Raw genomic sequence first — 27,223 nt, 5'->3', positions numbered from 1 at the left:
TTTCAAGGCCTTGAAAACCCTTAATTATTTTGAAGTCCTTAAATATCCTTGAATTTCTTCGATAGACTTTCGTTCAGCCGGTTTTTAGCGGATGCCTCTTGAACGACTGGCAACTATGTACTTGAGCCAACCAAAGCATCCAATCCAACCCGTTTCTATAGCCACAACACAGTAGGTGGTTACTACAGTAGGTCGTGGTGGTTACAGTGGCGGCAGCGACCGCAGCTAAGCCTACCTACGATGTGGAAAAGCATGGTGCGCGAATAGTTGCTGTTGCGTCTTTCCTAGCTGCAGTATGCCCGGGAAGTGTAATTTCCAGCAGTCGTGGTTATACAGTGCTGCGCATAGGGAGTGGATTTCTCCGGATGCGTCGCATCGCATCCGGCAACTGGGATGCGAACTCGCATCGGGCAAAGTGCAAGGCATGCTGGAAAACTTTCGATGTGTCATCAATGGGTGAGTCGGCCGTCAAAAGCCATATGAAGAGCGCAAAACACATTGCGAACACGAAAACGACTACGGCAAATAGTACCTTGCGGAACTACGTGACAGCAATTGCTTGTGAGCAACGCATCGAGCCGGCTCCATCAACGTCGTCGGATGTGAGCAGCCTGTGCAAAGCGCACGAGTGTGTGACCGACGCGGAGATACTGTGGACCCTGAAAATGGTAACATCACAGTATTCCTACAACTCATCATCACACACAGGGGAACTGTTCAAGAAAATATTTCCGGATAGCGAAATTGCGAAGTCATTTTCCTGCGGTGAAAGAAAATCTGCATACGTTGTGTGCCATGGTCTGAGACAATTTTTTCTCTCGTGCCTACAACGTGAATTAGAGAAATCTGATGGCTACACAGTTCTGTTTGATGAGTCTTTGAACGACTGCCTGCAAAAAAACAAATGGACATCCATTTGCGGTACTGGAGTACTCAGCCCGAGCGGGTAACCACGTGGTATTATACGTCGGTGTTCATGGGACATTCGACTGCCGAAGACCTTCAAGAGAAGCTTCTGGCTGCCTTGGCAGATTTACCGCTGGCGAAAGCTGCCCAGCTGTCTATGGATGGCCCCAATGTGAACCTAAAGTGTTTTAGGGAAATGCAGGAATACTTGCAGCAGAATCATCAAGTTCAGTGTTTGGACCTTGGCACTTACGGACTGCATACAATACATAACGCTTACAGGGCGGGTGTTGTTGCCAGCAAGTGGGGCATAGAGAATCTTGTTTCAAGCCTCAGTGCCCTTTTTTATGATGCTCCAGCTCGAAGGGAAGACTTCTCTACCGTGACAGGCCAAATGAAATTTCTTCTCAACTTTGTTGCTCATCGCTGGGTAGAAAAGAAAGAGGTGAACTTGCCAAAGTGTGCGTCATTCACACAGCTCTGCGAATTTTGCCAGGACCCACTGCTGTTGGCCAAACTGAAATACCAAATGGACAAACCGCTGATGTTCTTTTTAAAAAGAGATGTGGAGTGTCTTGTGAGGAAACTTCTCACAAGATTCATGAAGTGCTCAGTGCTGTCAGCTTCGACAGGAGTTGTCGGCTTGCTCAAAATGGATCTCGTAGACCCAAATAACCGTGTATCTTCAGAGAAAGTTGACATTGGGCATGCAGCTGAAGAAATGGTCAAAGCTGCAAAGGTGAGCGCCAAGGACGTATTTGCCTCCAGGATGGAATACAAACAGTTCCTTTATAGTACTACCAAGAAAATTCTGCAAAAGAGCCCGCTGACATATCTAGTTAGGAGCCTGTCTTCGCTAGACCCTCGCCAAATGACCTCAAAACCAGATGAGTGCCTCACAGGCTTCAGGAAATTATTAGACGCCCTCATTGCAGTTAGACGATTGGGTGAGCATGAGCGTGATTCGGTCCTAGGCGAATACGCAGAACTTCTGCAAGAGAAGAAACACAACCTGCAGCAGTTTGACAAACACTCTTTTAGGCTAGACAAGTTCTTCCATGAGCTTTTGACGGTTGACTCATCCTATAAGCACTTGTGGAAAGTTGTGCGACTTCTCGTCTTGAGCCACGGGCAGGCAACTGTCGAAAGAGGCTTCATTGTGAACCGCCACGTCTCTGTCGAAAACCTGAAGGAGATCTCATGTGTGTCACAGCGAATCGTTTACGATGCAGTAAACAAGGCTGGTGGCATCCTGAACCTTGTAACAACAAAGGAGTTGCATAGATCTGTCTTGGCTGCACACAACCGCTATTGAGCCTACTTGGAGGATAAAAAAAAAAAGAAGCGATCGAGCAGTCCAAGGCATCAAAGAGAAATTGAAGAAGAAATACACGGCATGAAGATGAAGAGGCTGGAGGCAACAATTGCTGATTTAACAGTTTGTACTGACAACTACGCTGAGCGGGCAGAAGCTACAAGTGACATCACCTTCATTGTGAAGTCCAACAGTTTAAGAAAAACGGCAAAAGAAAAGACTCTGGGGCTCGCAGAAATTGATGACAAGTTGAAGGGAAAGCTTCAGAAACTTAATCATGAGTCCACTGTTTGAGAATGGGCCTCTTTTTGTGGATGTGTACAATATGTTGGAGAAAAGAAGCTAGTTAGGTATTTATTGTGAAAAATGTGCCTACTTTTGCTTGTGTGCAGTAAAAGATGTGCTTCCTTGCTGTAAAGCATGTTGTGGACTTTTTCTATCATCTCAAAAAGTCTTGTTTCAAGTCCTTGAAAATTCTTTTTTAGGTCCTTGAAAGTCCTTAAAATCCCTTGAATTTTTTCCTTCCCGGCGGCTATGAACCTTGTTAACTACACTGTCCTTTTCAGCCTCATAGATTTTTTAGAGAAGTGAATGAAGCCCCTTGCATTTTTGCATCCTGTTCTTGCTCACTTTCAAAAGTAGGATAAATAAGCACTTGTCACAAATCATCTTTTTACCAGTTATTGCAAATACTCTTCAGCAAATAAACTTTATCAGTGATATAAAATAGGTTGCTGCTCTTCTGCTGGATGAGGGTATACAATCCCCAGCGTATGAATTTAACCAAACAATAACTACATGAAGACCAGCATCTTTCAAGTTCATGATTACTCTTTACAGAACATGAAGTTCTGCAGTTATCCTAGATACAGGAAGTATATGCACAACATCTGTGTATGATGACAGCAATGACTATTATAACCACTTGAGCTGTTTTTATTTTCTCGGCATATATAGCAGCAGCAGTAGGATGACCACCTATATACTATAAATACTGCTGAAGGTGTATTTCGTCCACGATAGCACAATACTTGTTTCATTACGATGAAGCAAACTAGCTCTTACAAAGCAAACCAGCTAGAATAAAACCGATATAGCCCAACGGCCATTCTTTTCACGGCGGACAAGGGCTCTCTCATATTCGTTGTTTCGCGCTCTACTACGAGCTTGTACGACTCCACAATGTAGCGGAATGTCGTTGGAGAACACAAAAGCTGGCTTGAAATGATTTTCCCCAAGATGTGGCAGAGTGTCTTCAAACCAGCGTTCATTTCATTGAAATGCCCACCGTGTTGGTAGCTACCGTTGCAGTTATGGCAAACGAATTGCTTACCAGTCTCAGTGCCATGACTGTTGATCTTAGACTGGGCTTCCTTGGCTAATTCTAGTGCCCTCTCTTCGTTTTTCCATTCAACTTTGAAATACAAGAGGCGACTAGAGCTTTTACTTTTTTGCATGTCAACCACGCTGACCGGAAATCCCAGATTGTTTTCCAACTACTTTGACTGCACCTTTTCGTACGCCTTAACTCAGACACAAGCTAAGCGGCTGGCAAGTCCGACGGAAAACCAAACACTTACGAACCGGGAGCGGACTCCGTGGTACTCAAACCGAATCTCAAAATCCTTTACGCGCACGACGCAACATCCTCACCATCCATCACTCTAACCAAACCACGGCGATGGAAACTTCACCTGACAGATTGGACACTTTTCCAGTCCAAAGCTGACCTCATAAAAGTATTTTCAGAAAATCTCAGCATAGATGAGCTGAATGAAGAGATTGCAGCTTGTATTATTGCTGCAGCACACCTAGCTATTCCACAGTCCTCGGGAACTGTACAGCAAAACCATAAAGTGTGGTATACACAAGAGTGCAAAGAGGCAAAAAGAAAGCAAAATAAAGCTTGGGGAATATTCCGGAGATATCCCACACATGAGCACCTTATAACTTTTAAAAAGGCCAGGGCTAAAGCAAGGTGCATTCGCCGCGAAGCTGAAAAAGCCTCATGGCAAAATTATGTGTCATCAATAAATAGCTCAACCACATCTAAAAAAATGTGGGAGCAGGTTAATAAACTAGACGGCAAATACTATCCTTTCACGATTCCACTTTTAACAACTCCTGGTACACAAACGAATGTAGAAGAACAAGCAAACATATTGGGGGAACATTTCGCTACAATCTCTAGTTCGGCACACTATACACATTCCTTTATAAAGTATAAAACAGCAGCTGAAGAACAAAGACTCCCAAAAGCTGGAGGCACAAATGAACCGTTTAATTACACTTGAAGAAATAACTAGAGTATTAAATGCCGGCAAACAAACTGCACCAGGACCAGATGAAATACATTATGAAATGCTTGCTCATTTGACTCCATTGTCAGTAGATGCATTATTGAAATTTTTTAATAAAATATGGATATCTGGAACAATACCAGAAGCCTGGAAGACAGCCGTTATAGTACCTCTCTTAAAGCCTGGGAAGCCCCCGGACTCCCCAGGCAGTTATAGGCCAATAGCCCTGACGAGCTGCCTTGCAAAAGCTTTTGAAAGCATTGTAAATACAAGGCTCATGTTTGTTCTTGAATCCCGGAAACTTCTTGATACCCATCAGTGCGGCTACAAAAAAACATGTTCAACTATTGATCACCTTGTCCGACTGGAAAATACTATCCGAGATGCCTTTATCCATAAACAGCATTGCCTTGCCGTATTTTTTGACCTCGAAAAAGCCTATGACACCACGTGGAGGTTTGGGATCCTGCGTGATTTGGGAGAGCTTGGCATTCGCGGCAGGATGCTAAAATGTATAAGCGACTTTCTCTCTCAACGCTCATTTAAAGTACGTCTCGGTTCTATCCTTTCTAGAACCTTCATACAAGAAAATGGTGTGCCTCAAGGATGTATTTTGAGTACTACTCTGTTTATAGTAAAAATTAGCAGTATAGCAAAAATAATCCCAAAATCCGTTATGTACTCTGTCTACGTAGACGACCTTCAGATTGCATGTACATCCTCCAATGTGTCAACATGTGAGAGGCAAATACAGCTCACAGTAAATAGACTGGCAACGTGGGCAGATAGGAATGGCTTCAGGTTTTCTACTCAAAAGTCGGTAGTTGTTTTGTTCTCTCTCAGAAGAGGACTGCACATTGATCCCACCATCCACCTTAATGATGTTAAGCTACCTGTAAAGCACGAACATAAATTTCTAGGGCTAACTTTTGACAGAAAGCTTTCATTCCTTCCCCACATAAACAACCTAAAAAAGAAAGCTTCGAAATCTCTCAATATATTGAAAGTCCTTTCACATAAACACTGGGGATCTGACAGAACATGTCTTTTAAAAATTTACCGCTCTGTGGTTCGCTCATGTTTAGATTATGGCTGCATAATATATGGATCTGCAAGGCCGTCATATTTAAAATGACTGGACTCTGTACACAATTCAGGCTTGTGTATTTCAACTGGTGCATACAGGACATCCCCCATAAACAGCTTATATGTAGAAACCAATGAACCATCTCTTACAAGCCGAAGAAACATGCTCACATGCTCATACATTTTAAAGATCCGTTCACTGCCAAACCATATCTGTTACCCAATAGTTACAAAGTGCCAGTCTCGAACACTGTTCATAAACAAACCTCAAAAAATAAAGCCACTTCTGCTCCGCTTTGAAGAGAAATGTCAAGTTGCTCCGCTTTGAAGAGAAATGTCAAGTTTTAGACTTAATAGACTCATTACCTAATATTACCCGAAAACCTGATCCACTTCCACCATGGTACTGCCTGCCATCTGTATGTGACGATGTGTGTTGAAGGCGCTAGATATGACGCAATCCTTGGGGAGCCTGGAGGAGGAGGAGGAGGATTGATGTTCTGGTTGGGGATGGGAGAAAAGGGGGTAACGTGGTGCTTTCAACTGTCTCCTCTGTTGAGGGAATCACCGCCGTTGCACCACGCGGGGAGTGGGAATTAAAGAAAAGAAGGGTTGGTCGTGGCAAAGAGGGCAAAGGCAAGGAAAAGAGCAGAGCCGCGCCAGGAGCGCATGCAAGAAGTGCGGAAGAGCCGGCGGCCGAATGACCGGCGCGCGGACCTATGGGGAGCGCAGGAGCTGATTGGCTCGTTGAGAGCGCCAATCCCCGAGGGGCGAAGGAGGTCGCCAGAATGCTGGAGCCGGCGTAAAGCGTGCCGACGAGCTCGCGACCGCAGCACATGAACTCCCTCCTAGCGACGAGCAACTCGCTTTGGAGGATGTGCGTGCGGTAATCGACGATCACCTCCGGACGCAGCACCCCGACCCACGCATCGCAAGAGGTGAGCGCATTCACAGTGTCAGCGGCCGCTCGCTGACTCGGCTGCAACGCGCAATGATCCTCCGTGCACGCATTGGATGTGTGTGGCCTGGGGAACGACGGATGCGCCACGGACTTGCCAATAGTGACGTGTGTGACGGCTGTGGCGAGGTAGAAACTCTCGAACATCTTCTACTGCGCTGCACCGCGCTAGCCGAACCACGACGTGAGTTGCTGGCGGCTTACAGAGCGCAGGGGGTAATCCCGGACAGCGTAGCTGTGCTCCTGTGGCCGCCGGGCTGTGCGCGCGCCCGCGAGCGAGCTCACGTGAGCTTGTGTGAGTACATCGAACAGGCGGGCTTGATGACCCGCCTATTTCACCTCGCCAGATAGTGCGCGCTGGGACTGAACGCTCCACGTGTGCTACTTCCCACAATAACGGCTGATCGCCCACGACAGCCGTCAGTGTTTTGTACAGTGTGCAAGTGCGTGCGTAGTGAACAGTTGCCTGGACGTGGAGCTATTGCGGAGGCCCGCCCGACGTGCCGAGTACTCAGTGACCTAAGACGTTTGCGGGTGGGCCTCATGCAAACTACTGTATACTGTACCATAGTGTATATATTTCTTTTATTTTTACCTACTCTTTTCTTTCTCCCTATCACTCACCTCTTTGATTTCCTCTACCTTCTCCTCGCTATCCCTTTATTTCCGCCGCCCCAGTTCAGGTGCTTCAGATATAAGATAGCAGATACCGGGGCTGGCAAACATCTTTTCTTTCGTTTTGTACATACAATAAATAACCACTACAACAACAACAAGCGGGCTTAGAGCACGCGTGGTAGAAGCACAAGGTGTGCATTTCAGTAGGATAGAGAATAGTAAGACGAAGAATAAAATACAAAGAAAACACAGTAGCATATATTAAAAAAAATAAATAAATAAAGGTAAAGATGGCTTTACAGCCGCGCAAGAATGCGCGCGTCCTCGGCGAATTTGAGGACATAGTCGTGTACGCGTCGCGTTTTTTCTCGCGATGCCTTAGGGAATAACAGATCATTTGAGGAAGCCGACGGCATCCCGAGTTGTCGAGGGCATCCTGAAGAGTACGCCTGTGTGCGTCCAGTGCGGGACAATCACACAGCAAATGCGAGAGTGTTTCCACTGCTCCGCAGTCCTGACAGAGAGCACAAATCCAGTTTGCACTGTGTTGCGCTGCTGTACCCGACGAAGCCAGGTAGCGCGAAGTCCTCCGCTCGCACATATGTTTCTTGTTGCGCGAGGACATCATATGTGCGAACGGGAGGATGTGAGCTAATTCTGCCTGCCGGCGGCGGAGGGAACGGCAGTTCCATTGAAATATCCGCGGCCTGACTCTTAGCTGGTTAGCCATTGTGGCTGAGTGATTGTTGCGCAGCCAGAGCCGCCTGGCAGAGCTGACGCGCTGTCGAGTTTACGGGGAGGTGCTCCAGTAGGGCTTGCACCGCTGCTGAGAGGGCAGCGATGACTATATCTTTCTGCGCTTCGGACGCAGTTGCGGTTTTGCCCGTCAGAGCTGCCTTATAAGGCTGTGGTTTTCCCGCATTTGTCTCGGCGCGAGGTTTATTTGCTGCAGGGGCAATCGTTTGCGCGGAAGTGCCGCGTGCGGTACTTTGTTTAGTACGAATGCGTGCGGCGCTCTCTGTTTGGGCGGGTTCTGCTTCTTCCCCCGTACCCTTAGCGATCTGCACTGCCTGACGGCGCGTGAGCGGCTTATCTGATGTGGCCAGGAGAGTAGCTACCTTCCTTTCTAACTGCCAGCGAGGGCAGCGAGGTTCTGTTGCGGCATGAGTGCCGTTGCAGTTGACGCAACGCGGCTTCTCTGCTGTGCAATCCGCCATGGCGTGCTCTATGTCTCCGCAATGGAAGCAGCGCTTGTCATTCCGACAAACAGCTGTGGCGTGCCCCAGCAATCCGCACTTGAGGCACTGTGTGGGGCGTGGCCGTCTAGCGCGGACCGCACGGCGAAGCTTAAATAGAGCCACTTGTTCGGGCGGCTGGGTGCCCTCCCTAGCAAAAAAGACCAATAGGGTGCGTTATTGGTTTTATAAAAATCGGTATTGGTTCTGTAGGTATTCTATGTGTTTTATCTGCATTTCTATGAGACTTATTCAGAAACTCATAAATCTTATAGACTGGTACATATTTGTCCTATAGGCAATAGGTTTGATAGGTTTATCGGTGGGTTGTATAAGAAAAGTATCAGACCAGTGCAGAAGCCCATACATCTTATAGGCTGATACATGCTTGTCTTGTAGACTACTACATATTGGTTCATGTGTCTGATACATCAGTATGCCTTTGTTTATGGGTCTTGCATGCAGGATCAGTACGTTGGAGATTTTAGGTCTATGTCATTGTTTCCTTTTCCATCTCGGACACATCCCCAAAACTCACGCATTCATCCCGTTTATTGAGTGTTGCCGTAACGTACAATATTAGCCGCAATAACAATTGAGAACGCTGCGCGCGGTCTCAACAAACTACGTACGGTTGGAGCCGCAAGACGCGCGACGCTGTTGCTACTGGATCACTGAATGGAGATGGGAAAGCACGCGGATATAGCACGGTTCTGTCGAGGCCCAGCTCAGTCACAATCACCTACATGTGCAGAGCAGGACGGTGAAATGGATTGAGAGGCGCGCGTCCAAGCAACTGCAACGCTGCAACCGCCGCCGAAGCGAGAGGAGTCGACATCGAGCACGCGACGAGTACGGCTCGAGCTGCCGACGCGGTAGCGCGATGCCGGCGGCGCTTCGCAGCGGAGAGGTAGGTTTCCTTTCTCTCACTCCCACTCCCGCGCAAGCGTTCCCGTGCTGGCCTCTCTCATCCTCCTTTCCACCTCTCCTCTGGGCGCGCATGCGCAGCTCCGTAGAGGCATTGGCGCTGGCGCGATCGCTGATCGGGCGGCAGTTCCGTCGGTGCCCTGTGTTTATAAGTTTTCGCCGATTTTCGGGGTGCTTCTCGAGGATATCAACGTTCCAGCGCACGTTCAGCTTTTGATCAGGTGCGTGTGCATCACTTGCAACTTCGGGCTGACGTTTATACTTTGTCAGTGTATGATGTGGCTTTGCGTTGCAGAATGCCGTTGCCTGCACGCCAACAAAGGAATTTGAATCGCGCGGTGTGATATAACGCAGCGTCGAGTTTTAAAGTCGGCACGATTTCTTGAAAGCATTGATGAAACTTTTTAGCGTTAATCTGTTTTCGAATATCGTGCGCACTGTGTTTAAGTGGCAGAACCTGTGGTGAGGCGAAAGGCGGAATGTTGGTTCAGCAGCTACCTCGGCGTTCAGTAATGGCGGCGCCTCTCCTAACTGCCTCCGCATGAAGGCTGAATCGCATGCACGCGAAAACTCACGCGAACGCGACGGCGGCACGCGTCGCGCGCGAAGCCTTCGCGCGAACAGAAATGCATGTGTCGCTTGGCTCGTCGCTCGGATCTGCCGAAATAGAAAATTTCGCTCGTTCGCCCGGAAGTAACCGTACGTCACTGCCGCTCATTTCGCATGCTTTCTTTATTTTGTCGTGTTGCATTGTGATTGTGCATTACCGCGTAAACATTTCGCTTTGTACGAACAATGGTGGATAGCCAAGGATTCAAAGAACGTCTAATCGCAACCGAAACAGTAGAAACAAGGGGTCACGTGACTATTCGTGCCGATTACAGTGCAAGTTCACACACATTCGATACGGTTTGCTGTAAATACATTTTACTTTGCCAGGTTGTCGCAAAATAACGTCAATTCTTGCAATCGTTATGACTCTTGTTAGATTTGGCAATAGTTTTGCGGTGTACTAAGCCAGCCAAATGCCAGCGTTGTCGTCGTTTCGCTCGGTTCGCGCTGTCGCGTGCATGCGTCTTCCCCAGTAGGCGACGGAGCGAACCATGATCGCTTACGCCGCGCCGCCTTGTCGCTTCGCTCACTTTTTCGATCACATGCGTTTCCCGCTTGAATACGCGCGCAATCGCGGTTGCCGGTATATGTGTGGACCGATTTTTTGAAGTCATGGTGGTGTCGCGTTCTTGAAATCGCTTATTTTTCAAGCTGTAACGCAATTTTTTATTTCTTTCAGGTGCCTTAGCATTCGAGAGACTACATCATCGGGCCGAAATCCGCAATCTTGGAATCGAGGGCTACCTGGATGCAGTCAATGTTTGGATTATGTGCCAGTATGCGTTGCCGCTGTCATTGTGGATTAAAATGTGTATACATGCACCTGCTGCGTAACTCATCCCTAGAAAATGGAACATAGCTGCCCTCTCCTTTCAGGTGTCCAGAGAGGTAAAACACCCGCAGCTACTCGATGAGACCAATATTCCATAGGGCCTACAAAACCAATAGGAAGCCTACTGGTTTTGTAGGTCTATCAGATTATTGACAGCTATGGGTGTACTAGCATTACAGACCTATCAGTTTATCAGATGCCATAGGACCGATAAAACCATAGCCTATACGACCAGTAAACAATTGACCTATAAAACCAATACTCCAGTAGACCTGTAAAACCAATCGGCTAGGATACCCATAAGACCAATACTCTGGCAGACCTATAAAACCAATATCAATAATCTGATAGGCTATTAGTTTTCTATCGGATTTTTTTGCTAGGGCTCAAAGTGAATAACGACTGCATTGCCACTGCGCTGGCATCCCACTACAGGTACGGCGCTCTCAACTGAGCTGCAATCTCATCGACACTGAGGTCTTGATCGACACCGAAAAGTAGACCTGAGCAGGTGTTTGTTTTGGCTGCTTTGGCGCGGACCGCCAGCTCGCAAATGCTGCTCACCGCGAGAAAAGGGCTGAGGTCAGCTGTCCTCACGTCCACCGCGACAATGTTGCGCCGGAAGTTCACTCTGACTTGTTTTACGTCTTGCATTTTACAGAAATGCGCTGCAATGCGTTCCTGCGTGAGAGCCAAGAAGTTGGCCTTTCTGCCCACTGGCCGATATAGAACTGTCTCTATCTGCGCGGTCCTGTTTTTGGGGCGGCGATTCGGAGACTGCTCCGTGGGTGCTACAAAGAGGCGAAAGCGCGGTCGACGGCGCTGCGAAGGGGGGTTAACGCTCTGCGTCACATTGCGCTCCTTCGGCCCGCTTTTGCTTCCTTGTGAATGCGGCGGAAGCTGGCCCTCTTTCTTCATGGCCCGCTTGTCCCTCTTTTGTAATGTTGGGACGGTGGTCGGAGTTCCCTCGGAGACGAGGATTGCCCCCTTGCGCCTGTCGAGCATATTCTTCATCGCTAAAGGCATCACCGATGGTAAGTTGTTGCTCATTAGCGGTTAGGTTAGCCTCTACTGCAGGGGCTGCGCTAAGAGCAGAAGCGGCGTGGCTGGCGGACTCAGTTTGTGCCACCTTCTCTGCGTTTGAGGTGGTGGGACTATTCTGAGCGGCACCCTGTGACTTCATAACGGGTGGAGTACCTGACTGAGCGGCGCCCTGTGGCTTCATAACGGGTGGAGGATCTGAGCCCTCAGCGGGGGAGGACGCGTACCCTGACGGTAGCTCAATAGTTGAATATACGAACGACACATCAGCCTCCCGAATGGAGGAGTCAAAAGGTTCATCACCTGTTTGCTCTTGTGCAGATGTGAAGCTCTCCTGGGAGGTGCGGAGATCCATAGCTCCCTCCATGCCAGTTGGCCGCTGGGTGGCACTGAGAAAACGTTTAGCCTCCTCCTGCTTCTTGCAGATGCTGGACGCTTGGCTGAGAAGCTGCTGAAGGGCGCGTGAGCAGCCCACACTTCTTGCACGTCTGTGGCTGCTGATGCGGGCACGAATGCCGGCAATATCGAAAACTTGGTCATCCATTCTATAAATGGAGCGAGCCTAGCGAGGCCTGTGTCGAATAGGCCAAAAGCGAAGGAATAACGGAAAACGAGCGCGGAAGGCGATTGTACACAATGAAATAATAATAATAATAATAATAATAATAATAATAAACGGAAAAGGCAAAAGAAGAGAAAAAAAGAAAAAAAAAAGAAGGAAAAGGAGTTAGAGAAAGGGGGAAAAGGTAGTAATAGTAAATGAATAAATAGGTGAATTGAAAATAAATAGAATAAAGAAGAAGAAGAGAAGTGGGGAGGGATGGGATCACGAACGGAGCGAGCAAATTAACGTCTTGTCGGTTGCGTAATCCAGGAGAGAATCCCCTTGGGGAGCCTGTGTCTGTAGTAGTGTACATATGCCACATTTGCTTGTCTTACGACTGGGGAGACCAGAGAATCTTGTTGAAACGTTGGACAGCAGGTTGAGGCCCTTTATTGTGTGATGTGTCGCAACCTCTCGATCTACTATTGGGCTTTTAGGCTTCATAACTTAAACCACACTACCAGTGTCATGCACTGGTCTCGCTTAGTGGAGATAGCGGTTTCATGTACCAAGGTTTTAATGCACGTTGCAGAAGAGTTCAAAAACGTTTCGCAGCCTTTTGCTGCAATGTGCTGCACTGCTACATTCAGCTTAAAAAAATTTATTTGTAAAACATCAAGCTCAAAAACATGATGAATCATGATTCCAGCCTGTAAATCTAGATTTCTTCTGAGAGACCAATAACGGTCCATGAATGGCCATCTCTTTAATGCAGGTTTTGAACAAAATCGAACCAAACATCAACACGCCTAATATATGTTGGAGGCCTTGACTAGGAACAAAATATGTGCACAAATAACACCTTATTTCAGTAGAAAAGTGGCTGTTTTTTGTTGTTGTTTTTTCATACTACAAAATGCGCCTTTGCGTATTGGTGCTTGCAAAGTACCAAATTCGTCAAGTGCTTGCGGACGTTTGGACTGTTGACCTTTGCTGTCGCTTGCTTTGCAACATGATGCATTCTGTTCTTTTCATAGAATTCAATGGCGATTTAACCAGATGTTAAAATGATATGAATCAGCAGCTGACTCAAACATATGCTTTGTCAGTTGTGGATACGGCTGGCCAAGCCTAGAGCTGAGAGCTCACCCATGACCTCTGCTGTCAAGACTCTATCCAGATTTGGTTTCTTTGGAAGGCTGCTACTGTTAACTTTCTCCTGGACCCGTATGACGTTCTCCGTCACCTCACAGATACGGTAAAATTTGTTAATTCGAACCTGGATGGTTCGAATTTTTGGATAATTTTAACTACGCTACTTGGTCTGGCCAAGCTCTATAGAGGTTTGTGTAAAAAAAAAGTCGGATAATTCTAACGAGAGTTGGTTCCGCTACAGATAATTCGAACTATGTGCCGCCGTTTCTGAGGCCTGGTGCACAGCACATGCCCCCCCCCCCAGAAAAAAAAAATCTCATCGAAAGAGCGGCATAGAAGATGTGCACATCCAAGACGTGGACAGAAGATGAAACCAGGTAAAACCATGCAAGAATGGGTAAAACCTAAATGGCGCCATGACCGGTGCGGCGCTGGAGGGTAAAGGTTGGCAGATTCGGCACTGACTGCCTGCTCTCTTCGCAACTTCCGAAACTCGCAACTAAACATTAATTTGAGCCCTGTTTATACGGACATACAGATAAGCACTTTGACGTTCTGGCCAACGCTCATGACAGGCTAGGACTTCGGACTGGTGCTAGGAGTTAGGCAGCAAAAACTTTTTTTTTTTTATTTTTGCGAGAGTCCTCTATCCTTCCAACCCATCAGTCAATGAAAGCAAGCGGGTCAGCCGCATTCTGAACGCAGGCTTTCAGTTCAAAAGGCATTGCTGCTATCGCACGTTGAAATAATTATGTGGCATCGATCCTGCGGAAGGCCTTCGAATGTTTGGGTTGGTGGGTGAGTTTGGCCACTCGCTCAGCCCTTGGTGTGGAGGCCCGAGTACACGTAGGTTCGAAACTGGTGCATGAAGTGGGACTGCACAGGTGATTGTGGAGTTCTTGGTGCAACGTCCAAGGAGATCCAGGAAGTCACCTGCAAGTGGGCTGTCTTTAACTCGTTCTCTGAACTCGCCCATTTAGCAATGGGGTAGCGCTTTTCCCTCCTACCCCTCACAGAGGGGTTAAGGAAGATGGGAAAATGATCAGAACCCAAAAAGTCAGGTGCTCTGGCCCACGAATAGTGGCAGGCATCGTAGATTAAGGTCGATGAAAGAAGACCGTCCTGGCCGAATGAAGGTTGGGGAGGTAGGCTGTAGGAAATGAAGGCCTGCAGCACTGATGGCATCCAACAGCTTTTTGCCTCTGGTGGTGCTGGACTAGTTGCCCCATGCCCTGTGGTGGGAGTTGAAATCACCACAGATAAGAACATCCTTACCTAGACGGGAATGGAGGGCAATGAGGCAGAAGGGGTCCGAAGGAACTCATGGAGGGACATATACTGAAGCGACAGTAGTGTCCGTGTCACCCATACGGACGCACACAGCACAGATCTCCAGTTGTCCTAGGCCAGGTTGGGCAACATCCATCAGTGTGTGGGGTATGTCACTCCTCACATAGATGCCTGTGCAGGGCCTGTGTTGTGGATGCGAAGGATCCAGGTAGGGGGCATCATTGCAGTCCTGGTTGGAACAGCATGGGCGGCCATAGTACGCGGTGAACCCTGGTAGACGGAGGTTCTCCGCTGGGACTCGGGTCTCCTGTAAAGCAGACATCAAATTCCAGAGTTTTCTGGAGGATTAGATCTTTGAGGTCTGCGTGTCGTACTCTCAGGGAATTGGTATTCCACTGCAAGACACGCGGTCTCCTGGGAATTGGGTTGCGTCTGACCATGATGGCGAGTGGTAGGGCTCCCAAAAATGAGAGCAGCAGCGTCTCCCAATCGGCGAGCGCCAGAGTTTGGTGGGAGCTCCTGGCACAGGTTGCTGAGGGGGCTCCCGAGCTGGTTGGCTGGGGGGGGGGGGGGGGGGCTTGGGGCTCCGTGACTGGAGGGCCTTTGAATAGGATTCAATCTGGGCAGACCCAGTGGGCTGAAGAGGGCGGAGCTCGTTGAGCCCTTGCCGCTGGCCTTCTGGTGGTGTTGTCTTGCGGAGTGCCGTGGTCAGCTGCTGTTGGTGTCGCCACTTGGGACACGAGGGATCAGCAGCCCAGTGCCGACCTCCGCAATGGAAGCACTTGGGAGTGCTAGAAATGCACTTCCGAGTGTGGTGTGATCCGCCGCAGATGGAGCAGCGATCAGGCGTGGTGCAAGCGGCGGAGACATATTAAAGGCTCCGCAGCGGGTGCACTGGAGGGGACGAGCTTTCAGTGGACGAACAGTGAACTTCATCCCATTGATGTAGACATGGTTAGAGGGGGGGGCAGCGAAGCGGACGGAGACATGATGGCCTCGACGATGGACTCCGAGTATCTCTACATCCGCCTCAATGCCCTCTGCAATGTTCTGTTCCCGGACCTCGCGATCGACGCCGAAGGTGGTACCCACATGGAAGTCCACGCGGGAAGCCTCGAACGAGCGAACGGGAATATCGAGAAGGGACTTGAGGTACAGGAGGTGATCGCGGGCTTCATGCGACGAAACAGCTGCAGCAACGATGTTACGTTTCTGGTTGAGCCGGACCTCGATGACGCCTGGCTGGCCATACAGGTAGCCACTCATATGTTCCTTTATGGTCGCCCTGAAAGAAGTGTTTCTCTCGAGGGGTGATCAGCACCGTGGACACACGAGTCACCTTGGGGCAGTTGATTCGACGAGTGACCGTAGTCCAACCACCGGTATCCCGATTGTGATCAGGCGCCGGGTGGTTAGAGTGAGAAGGCTGTTCTTAGGTGGAGATGTTAGCCTGTCCCTAAGCTGAACCAGAGGAGGTGAAACAGGGAACCTCAGGAGGCCAATAAGAGGGTGTTAGGGCAGCGGGCGTCTCGGAATCTTGATGTTCAAGATCCTCCGCTAAGACGGCAATAGAGTTCCCAAGCAAAAAAAAGTGTCTGGCAAAAGGTAGGGCCGACCTTTCTCGCCGACCAAAAAGTGGCCGGCCGACCTTCGGCACCCGAATGAGGGCCGGCGTCGGGGATTGACACTGACCTAACGTCGGCCGATTTTCGGCAATCGACTACGGCCCGACCTTTTGGCCCGACGTGATCGACCACCTGCCGCACGTGGGCCTGCCGTCTGCCAGCGTTACTGAATGGTCGGCCGCTCGTCTGCCCTAGCATTTTGCTGACGAAAGACCGTACGTCGGCCGGTTGCTTCCCGACGCCGGTTAGTGGCCGGCATCGCCCCTCGTGCAGGTATCATGCCATGCATTTAATATATCGTGGCCCATGCATATATAACGGGGTAGCACATAGAAATGCATCAAGAAAAGCAGTAGCTTTTCTGATGCCATGAAGAAACAAAAGCTGCAGTATTTGGTGAAAAATTTATTTGTCAACAGCGTTCAGAAAAAGCTCGCGATTTGCTTTTTAATAAGCGTGGATATATATATGACTGCGCGTGCGCCACATATGAAAGATGGGCTTGAGGCTTGGTCTCCTTCTTTTGGCAGCCTGTCGATCACTTGATGTCTGCGACTGGTCGGATCTGCGGCAGGTTCCATCTTGGTCAGCTGTATGAAGAAAAGTGTTTTAATTAAATATTTCCTTTTCGCCTAGACTTTTACATTGCAGGCAAATATAGGGTGAAAAGGTAGAAAAAATAATGTCTGCTCACTGCCACCAACTGCACTATCACATCAATATATTTTATGCGCTTGACTTCATGCGACCCTACTGAAAACGCATTAGCGCAAAGCCGCAATAGGTAATCAGGATCCGTGAATCCGCGAGAAAGGCGCGATCACTTTGTTTTGCTGGAGTCATGATGTTGCAATTTGCAACCGTAGCGCACTCAAACCTTATCCTCCCGAAGCGCGTTCTTGCATGCTAATGCTGCAATTTAATAATTCCAGCAAAACCAAGTGTCCGCGCTTGTCATAGAGCGCGTATAGGGATTCCAACGCGGCAGAACAAACAGTTTCCGCAATATTTACATGAAACCTACAATAAGTTTATTCCGTAGAATACAGCTTAATTTTCTCAAACTAGATGGAACTTTTACAGCAAAAGCGACCGGATATTTAACGATAAGTCATCTGATTTATTTTCGTTATTTAACAACCGAGCATTATTTTAAAAATTGTCTCATCAGCCAAGACGGCTATTTAGACAGCCCAACTCTTAGAAGCTTATAGAACCCGTTGTAAATTTTTAAAGCTTGAAACAAGTTAGCTGAACACCTCATGAGCATGTAAGCACCAGGAAATAATCCGCACGATGAAAATACAACTGCTTGCCCAGAAAGCAAGCGCACAGAGCAAAATCAATGTGAAACGGCTCAGATCTGTGTGCAGCACATATATAATTCCAAAATCCACAAAATGAACGCACTGGCTCACTTACCTTGCCAGCATACCGCATCACTCAATCATCAGTTTTCACTTATATACATCATTACAGCAGCAAAAAAAAATAATAATAATAATAATAAACACGGCATAAATCTTGTACTCAGTCCTGGCATGAGCTTGCTTGGCAGTAGCGATGATGCTTGTACAGCTTCTGATCGCTCCTATGGCGAGGGGTGCTGCAATATTTATATCAGTGATAGCATTTGACATTTAACTGGGTTGCATGCGTCCCATCGATGTGAGTCGGATAATCGAATTTTCCGAACAAAATCAGCGCTAATACCTGTCCGGCAAGTGCACCGCCATGAAGAAGCGAAAGACCAGCGTTTTAGTGTAGAGGAGACCAAGGACTTCGGGCTTCGGCGAAACGAGCTTCCACTGTCGAAGCCAGTTTCCAGATCAGCTGATATCGCCTTCCTGCACGATCAGCGCAAGGCGCGCACACCAATTACAAAATATGCATTTACAGTAACAAGATGCGCATAAGTCTCAAAACAATACATAATTAGTTGCAGTACATTATCGTATAGAAGAAAATCAGCGATAATTTGACTTACCTGGTCGGTATACACGTCAGTGCATGCACTTCGATGTGAAGAAGTGAAAGACGGGCGTTTTGGGGCAGAGGAGATCGGACCTCGGACTGCAGCGAAAAGAGCTAATTCCACCGCCGCAGCATCGTTTCCAAGTCGGCTCAGCACGTCTTCCTGCGCAATCAGAGCGAAATGCGCACACATCGATTATATAAAAAAAAAAATGTACGTAGTAATAAGATGCGCATATATATACGCGCTCCAGAAACAGTTGCAGTATATTGTCGTATCGAACAAAATATGTGCTAGTTGGACTTACCTGATCGGTATAGTGAGTGTCCCTCCATATTAAAAGGCGAGCATTTTGGGACAGGAGATACCCAAGGACCCAGACTGCAGCAAAATGAGCCAATTCTGCCACCGCAGCCAGCCGCAGCCTTGTTTCCAAACGGCTCAGCAAGTCTTCCTGCGCGACCAGCGCCCACACCAATTATATATATACCGGGTGTCCCAGCTAACTTGAACCAAGGGGTACAAAATAATATATTTGAGGTAGGTCAGTGAAACCAATTGCATTCAACTGCCAGCCTCCTTGCGCACTACAGGCAATTTTTTTGTTTTGCAATTACTTAATTAGCTAATTATGTTAATTTATATAATTTATTAAATATCGACTTTAGACTGAACATGCAAATTGGAAAGTTGTAGAGCACCTTCAGAAACCCCCATTTCATTAATTGCGATAAAGACAGTCTCACGTGTATCTTTTTTTCCGGGCTCAGAAGAAAGCCCGCGAAATACAAATAATACCACGTGACTAGTGCATTTGTGCGCCGCGATTGTGGTGCTCTCAGCCGTGGTTTGAGCGAACGAAGTCAGCTGCGGCCGTGTCTTCTTGGCCCCGTTAAAGCGGCAGGCCAATATGCCTGCGATGGCTTCTTCGCCCGCGTCACACAGCCGGCCCACGTGACGGTGCAGTAGCAGCGAGAGCGGCGAGCCGACGCCACCGAGATTCTAACAAGGCCTCCTTCTCTCCCATCAGCGAACGTCACGACAAACAAATGAGCGATAAGGTATCAGCCACTGAATCTGCGCATACAAGCTTGGGTAAAGGGGCGAGATGACATCATGTGACTCGACTAAAATTAGCGCTGCTCCTTCATTTGCCGGTTCTTTATCGCCATCCGCCTGTCGTGATGTAGGCTGCTGCGGTGCGCAGGCCTGGCCAAAATCGCGGTGGCGACGGGCGAGCTCGAGTTCGCTCGAACCATCGCCAACATTTCTGCCTGCCGCTGCAACGGGACCATCGGGTCACGGTCGCAGCTTATTTCGTTCACTCAAACCACGACTGAGAGCACCACAATCGCGGCGCACAAATGCGCTAGTCACGTGGTATTATTTGTATTTCGCGGGCTTTCTTCTGAGCCCGGAAAAAAAAGATACACGTGAGACTTTCCTTATCGCAATTAATGGAATGGGGGTTTCTGAAGGTGCTCTACAACTTTCCAATTCACATTTTTGGTCTAAAGTCGATATTTAATAAATTAGAAAAATTAGCATAATTAGCTAATTAAGTAATTGCAAAACAAAAATTCGCCTGTAGTGCGCAAGGAGGCTGGCAGTTGAATGCAATTGGTTTCACTGACCTACCTCAAATATATTATTTTGTAACCCTTGGTTCAAGTTAGCTGGGACACCCGGTATATATATATATATATATATATATATATATATATATATATATGAAGAAAGATGCAAGGAGTATATAACAAGACGAACATATGCTCCAAAACAATACATTATTATGTTCAGTATAATATCGAATCTAGCAAAGAGCTCCTCTGATCAAGACCGAAAGATCATGTACTTACGCATGTTTTGGTGAACTTCGGCACGAAGAATCTGTACAGAGTGGCTGCAATCATCAGCTGCATATATGGGCTGTTCCTTTCAAACGCTGACTGCTGCAGGAGGTTGAGACAGATTGAATTTGCGCGAAATAAAAGCGGACGATAAAATTAGGCAGTAGGCATCCCGCGCGCCCACACGGACTCACGGAGGCTGGCCGTCGACTGAGTGGCGCCGCGCATCTTAGCTCGCGCGGGATGTGTTTTCCCGCCTTTTGGCCACGTGACCTCAAGAAAGGAGGAGGGGGGGGGGGGGGGGAGAAGCTGCAAAAGCAGGGAGAACTTCTCTGTGTGCGGTGCATGCAATTCTTTTTTTTTTTTCGCCGCTATTTCTCTCTGCTTCGGCATTCCTGTCGCCCCCCCGGGGTAGGGTGCCTCGATGCCTTTCGCCTCCCCGTGGTTCTTTGCGCTTTGCCGCAGGGAGAAGAGATGGACCGATAGGGGGGAGTGGGTCCCGCGCAGCGAGAAGCAGTTTTCTTTCTTTTTCACGCCCCCTCCCCCCCCCCCCCCCCCCCCTCCCTCGTCGTTCAAGAAGCGTCGAGGTAGTTTCTTTTCTTTTCTTTTCCTTTTTCTACGGCTTCTGTAGAGCCCCCGTCTTGATACCAGCGGCTGTAGTTCTTTGCATGAAAAAAATATGGCTTGGAGTGAATGTATGTAATGTTCTTTTAACCGAATATCTTCCACATAAACCAAGTGTGGGGCAGTATAACACCTGCAGCTTCATTTAGCCAAAATAGCAAGACCTTGCTACGTATATAGTGTTCAGCAACTTTATCGGAACCGTCTTGGAAACTTTTCCAAGACGGTTAAGTTGCAGAACACTGTATATTATGAGTGCTTTTGCAGAGATTACATAGTCCATGCGGATTTATACTTCCCAAAGCAGTATGTGGGTTATTTACAGTCCCTCGGGCTGTCATATTAACCGCAACCCACATTTCCGTTTTCGCGTTTGGTTTCCATCATAATGCGGCTTCTGCAGCTCGAGTAAAGCCCGTGACCTCGAGCTCAAGCTGGTAAATACCGATTGAACCATATAGTAACTGCTGCAAGTTTCTGACAAAAATATATTTTGTCCATTTGTTTTAGGGATGCATGAAAATCAGTAGAAGGTCGCAGGGCAAAGTGCACCGGATCCGGATGAAAGCTCATAAAAGCTCACCGCCTCTTTTCTTGACCCCGTACGAAATGTAAACTCACGGAGGCTGCGAAACGAATTTAAGGGCGTTTAGGATTGATAGGTTTCGAGGGCACTGGCGAAAGTAATTGACGGTTAACATATAAACCTTAAAGGCACGTGATCTCTTCGGTTTACCGTGGGTTTGCTTAGGGTTACGTTATAGGTTAACTTTATGATGAGGTTGTTTAAATTTAGAGGTTACCATTTAACCATAAAAAAAAATTTACAATTACATTCGTAGGTTCATAGAAGTTACCGCGCAAATCTTAGGCACTTAATACTAAGTATGCTTCAAACAGACAATCAGCGCCTACCAGTTCACAAATTCAAGCATAAGTTCATGACAACTCGCGATCAACTACAGAGTGTACCATAGCCGCCGCGGCTCAATTAGCGCGCGGTTAAAGCTTTATTTCAAAATATGTATAAATAACAGTTAATTTCGCCTTCTGTTGCGCAATGTATAATTCTATCAGCAGGCTCAAATGACATAGTGTCAATATAATCATGCATGCGGTATAACTCAGTGTTGCATAAAAATAGCTGTTTCAATGATACGAATTTTCTACTTTTCTCCTGCTAAGCCGACTGCCTCATGGAACGTAGAGGGGAAACCTGCTGTATTGCAGGAGACTTTACTTTGATATGCACAATGTTATTTAATGATATATTATAGCAGCAGTGAATACGCGGCTGGGGAAAAGGGGATTCGAGGAACTTTATATATATTCTGGCATTTCATACCATATTTCTGCGTGTGAGGCTGACGTTGAAGAATTTAACAATGTAGACCGCCACTGGTGCAGGAGCCGATCGATCCTCGTCATGTTGCGCGGGATTCTCAAAACGCAATCCCTTTGAATTTTCTCAAAAGAACCAAAGGTTACTCCTTGCACAATGCTTGTGTTCGCAGGAAGTGTATACGTTCGACAGGCGAATCGTCCGGGCGATCGGCTTTTTGCGTGCCTTTCATTTTTATTTGAAAACTATCAGGACCACATTTGTGTTCTGGATAAAGACAGTCGGCCTCGGCATATTGATATATAAGGAATAAAGCTTTCCTAATCCCCGTGTTTTAACTGAGGCGGGCAAATATTTGTCCCAAGCTGTTCCATTTATCCTCATGTCGGCAATATACTCGAGTTTCGTCTATCGAGAGTGCAGCATATATGTATATATGCGAAGCGTTACAGCTCATTTGGTCCAAAAGCACCTCGCTAACCCGGTTTTCGCTTGAGTATCGTCGGGTTTTGTCTGAAATATTCGGAATGTGGTAGTAAATATGGAGATGCGGTCCAGGTTCCCACCGGGATCTGTGACAGATGTTGCGCCTTTACTTTCCTATAACCAATTTACAATTAACTGCGATTGCCCACCGAAATAGAGAGATGGAGAGAATGAGAAGGCGTTGTATCCCGTCGAATGTTAAGGGGAAGCTTGAGCGTCCCCCTAATTTTTATTTCCTTCTTTCAAATATTATTAACTATTCCATCGTACCACTGTGTAAGGTCGTGGAACAATTTACTCTGTGCGACTGCAGACGTGCGTAAGTGCGTGCGTGCGTACGTGCATGCGTCACACACGGCTTCGTGCCGATGTCGGGATAGACTATTAACTCAATAATCTCGGACATCTTGTTCATCCTAAAGTTATAGCTAATTAACGTATGCGCGAAACTTCTGATAAAGCCTAGTGCACACAGGTGCCAACTTTCCCACATCTGTGTTCCTTGATTGTTTATTGATCCAGCCTCCCATTGATACGACCCTGCATGGCTTAGCACGTGTTTTCTTGTGGATTCCTCTTGCAAAGTCAATCTACTTTGATTATATTTTCACTATAGCTAGGTGGTGGCGCCTATCTAGGTTCCGCCTTGTCTTCATTATGCCCTTTGTTGTGCGCTATTGGGTATCCGAGTTAGTGGATCACATAGGTTAAGTTGGGCGGCCTTAACTTTTATACTGGCTTGGAAGTAGAAGGCAAATGCTTGTAGTGCATGGTCAGGGGAAGCAGGCGCACGTGTTCTCTCGTGTTCGCATAGTTAGAGGAGATGTTTGTAGACGGAGCATGGATAGCCATAGCAGTATCTAATCTTTGCGAAGCGCTCTGCTATTCTGCGCCCCTATACATATGTGCCAAGCGTATGCGAAGTGGGAGACGCCTGTTGCACCAAATCTCCCGCATGCTCTAAGAGACTTTCGGTGGCGCACTGAGTGTGGCGTATTCGATCCCCACCAAATTAAGACAGGCTTTACAGCTGGCATATTGATCCGCACAGTATCAACTTTGGTCAGGTCGAGTCTCACACACGTGTCCTTAAGGACTGCGTCGCAGCTTGGACATTCCGCTGCCTAGCGCCGTGAGCTTTTTCGTCGCACAGTGGAAGGCCGCGCGAAGCGTTCGAACAACGTGTAGTGAAGTCCGTGGGATTGATCATTTGGCAGAATAGGAACGCGGTCGATCGTATTCTTTCGCTGACCCCGTTGTCTACTGTTCCCCATGCTAGTGCGTCTCACCTAGATATAGCCAGCTGTTAGTTCTTGGAGAGCAAAGCTTTATCCGGAGGTTGTTGACGCGGCACATCCACCTCAGGAAGGTCACTTGTACATCGAAGTGATTTGAACTGGGTTCTTGTCTTGAAAGACGCAAGCCTGCGGCTCACGCGTATATGTGTGAGCACAAAGGATCGAGCAATCGACTGTCTGGAAATTTGTTAGGGGGTCAGAGCTCCCGAGGGAGTCCTGTTGCAGCTGCGCATTATTGATATACAACGTGTGACCAGAAACTCACTGCATTATATATTTCTTGCCTCTACTTTATATGTTCGGTACTGTTTGCTGTTTTACTGAAACACTATTTATTGTCCCAGTGTGCTTTGCTATTTCCGTGTTTATCAATAAGATTTCTTTGGTTCCCTGCTATGTAAATGGTTGAAGTTCACGCCTATGACGTCATGATCGTTTCTACTCTCTTATCCCGGTACTTTTCAAGCAGAAGTCTTAAGTTTCCGGACCTATGCAGCATTCCTTCCATATGCAGGGCTATTCTACAAGCGATCTCTCGGCTTAGTACGTACGACAGATAATTCGCTTTAATCACTTCCGATACATGTTCACGCCTTAAACCTAAAAGTTCTCCATATTATTAGTCTGCAAGCCACAACAAAAACCCGAAATTGCGGCAGCTGCTTCAGGAAAGAATTCTTTTCAATTAGCTTCTTTTATTGCGCGTACCTCGTGTAGCTCTCAATAAATATTCTTAATTTTCAATCACTCTGTCTAACATAGGGGTCTCAAACTCATATTGATATGCAGGATGCGTTGAGAAAATATGTCTCTCGCGGACCAGGAGTGGACAGTAACAAGCAAGGAAATATAGAAGCCATAATTCAAAACAATCTGTAAAACAAAAGCGAAATACTAATAAAATAAATAAAAATCAACTGTTTCGTTCCTATGAAACCACACTCCCATTCTTTGAGCAAAAAGAAAAAAGGAACAAAAAAAAAAACAGAAAAAGCGGAGCATCTTCGATTTTTTGTGTCCAAACGCGCCGGAGGAGCGCGTTACTTCAGGATGGCTTGGCGGAGTTACTGAAAGGATACAGCGGTTGAAAACTACTACAGTCACTTGTCCTGACAGTATATAAATGCGAATGAAAAAGAGGTCTGGTTGTCCAGCGCCTAGTTATTGAAGGTAACAAAGTTGACTGTCTTGTAATTTTAACTAATAACGCGCAACTTTGGAAAACGCGCTTACATTTCCAACATTTCGTTCGCACGTACAGCGTCCTCGCGCGCTCGAGATCGTCTCTTGGTCGCGCTCTACACTTTTGCAATGAACTTGAAAGCACGCACGCACCCACGAGCACAAGCTGCCGAGTCTTCCAAGAACTGTTGACAAGAAGCGGGGGAGGAGAGGGGGGTAGTTTCCGGTGTAGAATCGGACCGCTCGCTGCGAAAATGCGCCCCTCCGACTTCCGAAAAAAAAAAAATGAAAAGAGCCGCCCGTCCCACCCCGGCAGGTCGTAAAAGAGGATGAATGGGCCACACGCAAAGAAACAAAACCAAATGACAAGGACGCTGGCCCGTTTTCTCGCGGCTCTTAGCTTTACCAGACTGTTTTGAGAAAAAAAGTATGCGATTAATAACCTGGACAATAATAATTTTCCTTCGTTTTTTTTTCTTCATGTATTTTATCGTAAGACAACTTTGTTCGAAAAGAGCTCCTTCAAAAATAGTATACAAATACCACAAAACTGCATGCTCTCTTCAAAGTCGGCGTGTATACATCTCTTCTCTCGCCCAGTCAGGAACGCTCGCCACCAACTTTCGAGCTGCGGGGGTGACACAGTTGCCCAGCCCTTCCCACCATTTCCCCCTCTTTTCCGCCCTTCCTTCGAAACGTCCGAGCGTGAGGTCGGTTTTGTTTCGTCCGGGTCTCCCTCCGTGTACGCATTTCTATTCTGCTGCGAAGTAGTGTTTTTAGAATTTGTCTCTTTGCTTGCCTGCCGGAGCGTTCGCCGCGGCCAAGGCTTGTCAGTGCCTTACGCATAATTTCTGCCCCCGTGTGCTTTTTCTCTTCTGTCCGCTTCTTTTATTTTACACAATAGCCTTCTCCTCCCTTACAATGAGAAGTTGCGCCTACTCAAGTGCCCTGCCATATAGCGGACGCATTTCAATGAGTGATACGGGCTAAATGGGGTGTACGGGAGCTTGTGCGCCAAAATATAACTGATGTTACAGCACCTACAGCTGCGCTTCGTAATAAGCAAACAGTATAATGACATGATCTACACATGAAATCGCGGTCACCTTGTGGCTTGCTGTTTATCAGAACTCGGTAAATAATTTTACTAACAGCTATAAGGCTCACTAAAAATGTGAGCGACAAGTTAAACAAACAATAGCATTAATTAATGTAACAAAACATTTACACTGAATAGCATGTATCATTTTGTTCCATACTAAGCGCAAATTACATAACATCGCGAAAAACCAAAGCCAAGTAACAGGCAAATTTTAAAAAAAAGTACCAGTCGTGCTCTTCATAACTTTTTTTCAATGTACCGTCTCAACAGTCGGGCCAACGCATTGCCGCACTCTTGCCATTAACCTGGCGCCGTGCCCGGCATTTAGTCCGCCCAAAAAGTCGGGCCAAAGGCCGCTGCGAACTACTTGCCGAAATGGCTGGCGGCTACCTCCGGGCCGACCGCTTGCCGTGGTTTACTAGCCGACTAAGTAGGCTGCCGACCATTTTCCGAACGTCGGCCACACGTAAATGGTCGGCCAAGGATGCTTGGGTTATGGAGAGGTACTTTGGGAAGTGAGCTCCTGCAAAGGCCCCGAGGAACGAGGCTTGCGAAGACGGTTTGCAGTTGCGAGCACATCATCCAGAGCCTTGAGTTGGGTAGCAAGGTCTTCTTTTCCAGCTGGGAAGAAGGTAGTAGATGTATTGCTCTCACCTGATATGACAGCTTCGAGCCCCTGGCGAGACGCCTCTGGCTGTCCGGTGGAGAGCTAAACGGAAGGTGACCGACAAGAGTCGGACGACTTGGCTGCCGCAGCGGCATCGTCGGTGACCTTGTGCTCGTGGCGCTTGGCGTTTCCCTTGCGCTGAGGTTTGGGAGGTGGGTTGCTGTCGGCAGCATCCTTGAGGAATTGTGCCGCTCGCAACCGGGTCACAAGGGGAGATGGGCTGCGGCTACCAGTCGGAGATGAGATGAGGGGC

General features: G+C 47.6%; 2 long non-coding RNA genes and 1 pseudogene across 2 annotated transcripts; 2 read left to right on the top strand and 1 right to left on the bottom strand.

Annotated features, from left to right (window-relative positions):
• Positions 1-235: 235 nt before the first annotated feature.
• Positions 236-2,250, top strand: LOC146175321 (uncharacterized; annotated as a pseudogene).
• A 7,192-nt stretch (positions 2,251-9,442) lies between these two features.
• LOC146175320 (uncharacterized) lies at positions 9,443-10,779 on the top strand. Its single transcript, XR_014701936.1, has 2 exons — positions 9,443-9,566; positions 10,637-10,779. It is a non-coding gene; the product is annotated as an uncharacterized LOC146175320 (long non-coding RNA).
• Positions 10,780-16,882: 6,103 nt separating this feature from the next.
• On the bottom strand, positions 16,883-18,868 carry LOC146175319 (uncharacterized). The gene is made up of 4 exons (XR_014701935.1): positions 18,727-18,868; positions 18,432-18,581; positions 18,158-18,291; positions 16,883-17,034 (listed from the first exon to the last, which is right to left on the bottom strand). It is a non-coding gene; the product is annotated as an uncharacterized LOC146175319 (long non-coding RNA).
• Positions 18,869-27,223: the final 8,355 nt, after the last annotated feature.

This window comes from Amblyomma maculatum, chromosome 11 (assembly GCF_055883805.1).
Source record: "Amblyomma maculatum isolate TAMU_Amacu chromosome 11, ASM5588380v1, whole genome shotgun sequence".
NCBI classification, from domain to species: domain Eukaryota; kingdom Metazoa; phylum Arthropoda; class Arachnida; order Ixodida; family Ixodidae; genus Amblyomma; species Amblyomma maculatum.
This window is presented reverse-complemented; position numbering and strand designations above follow the sequence as displayed.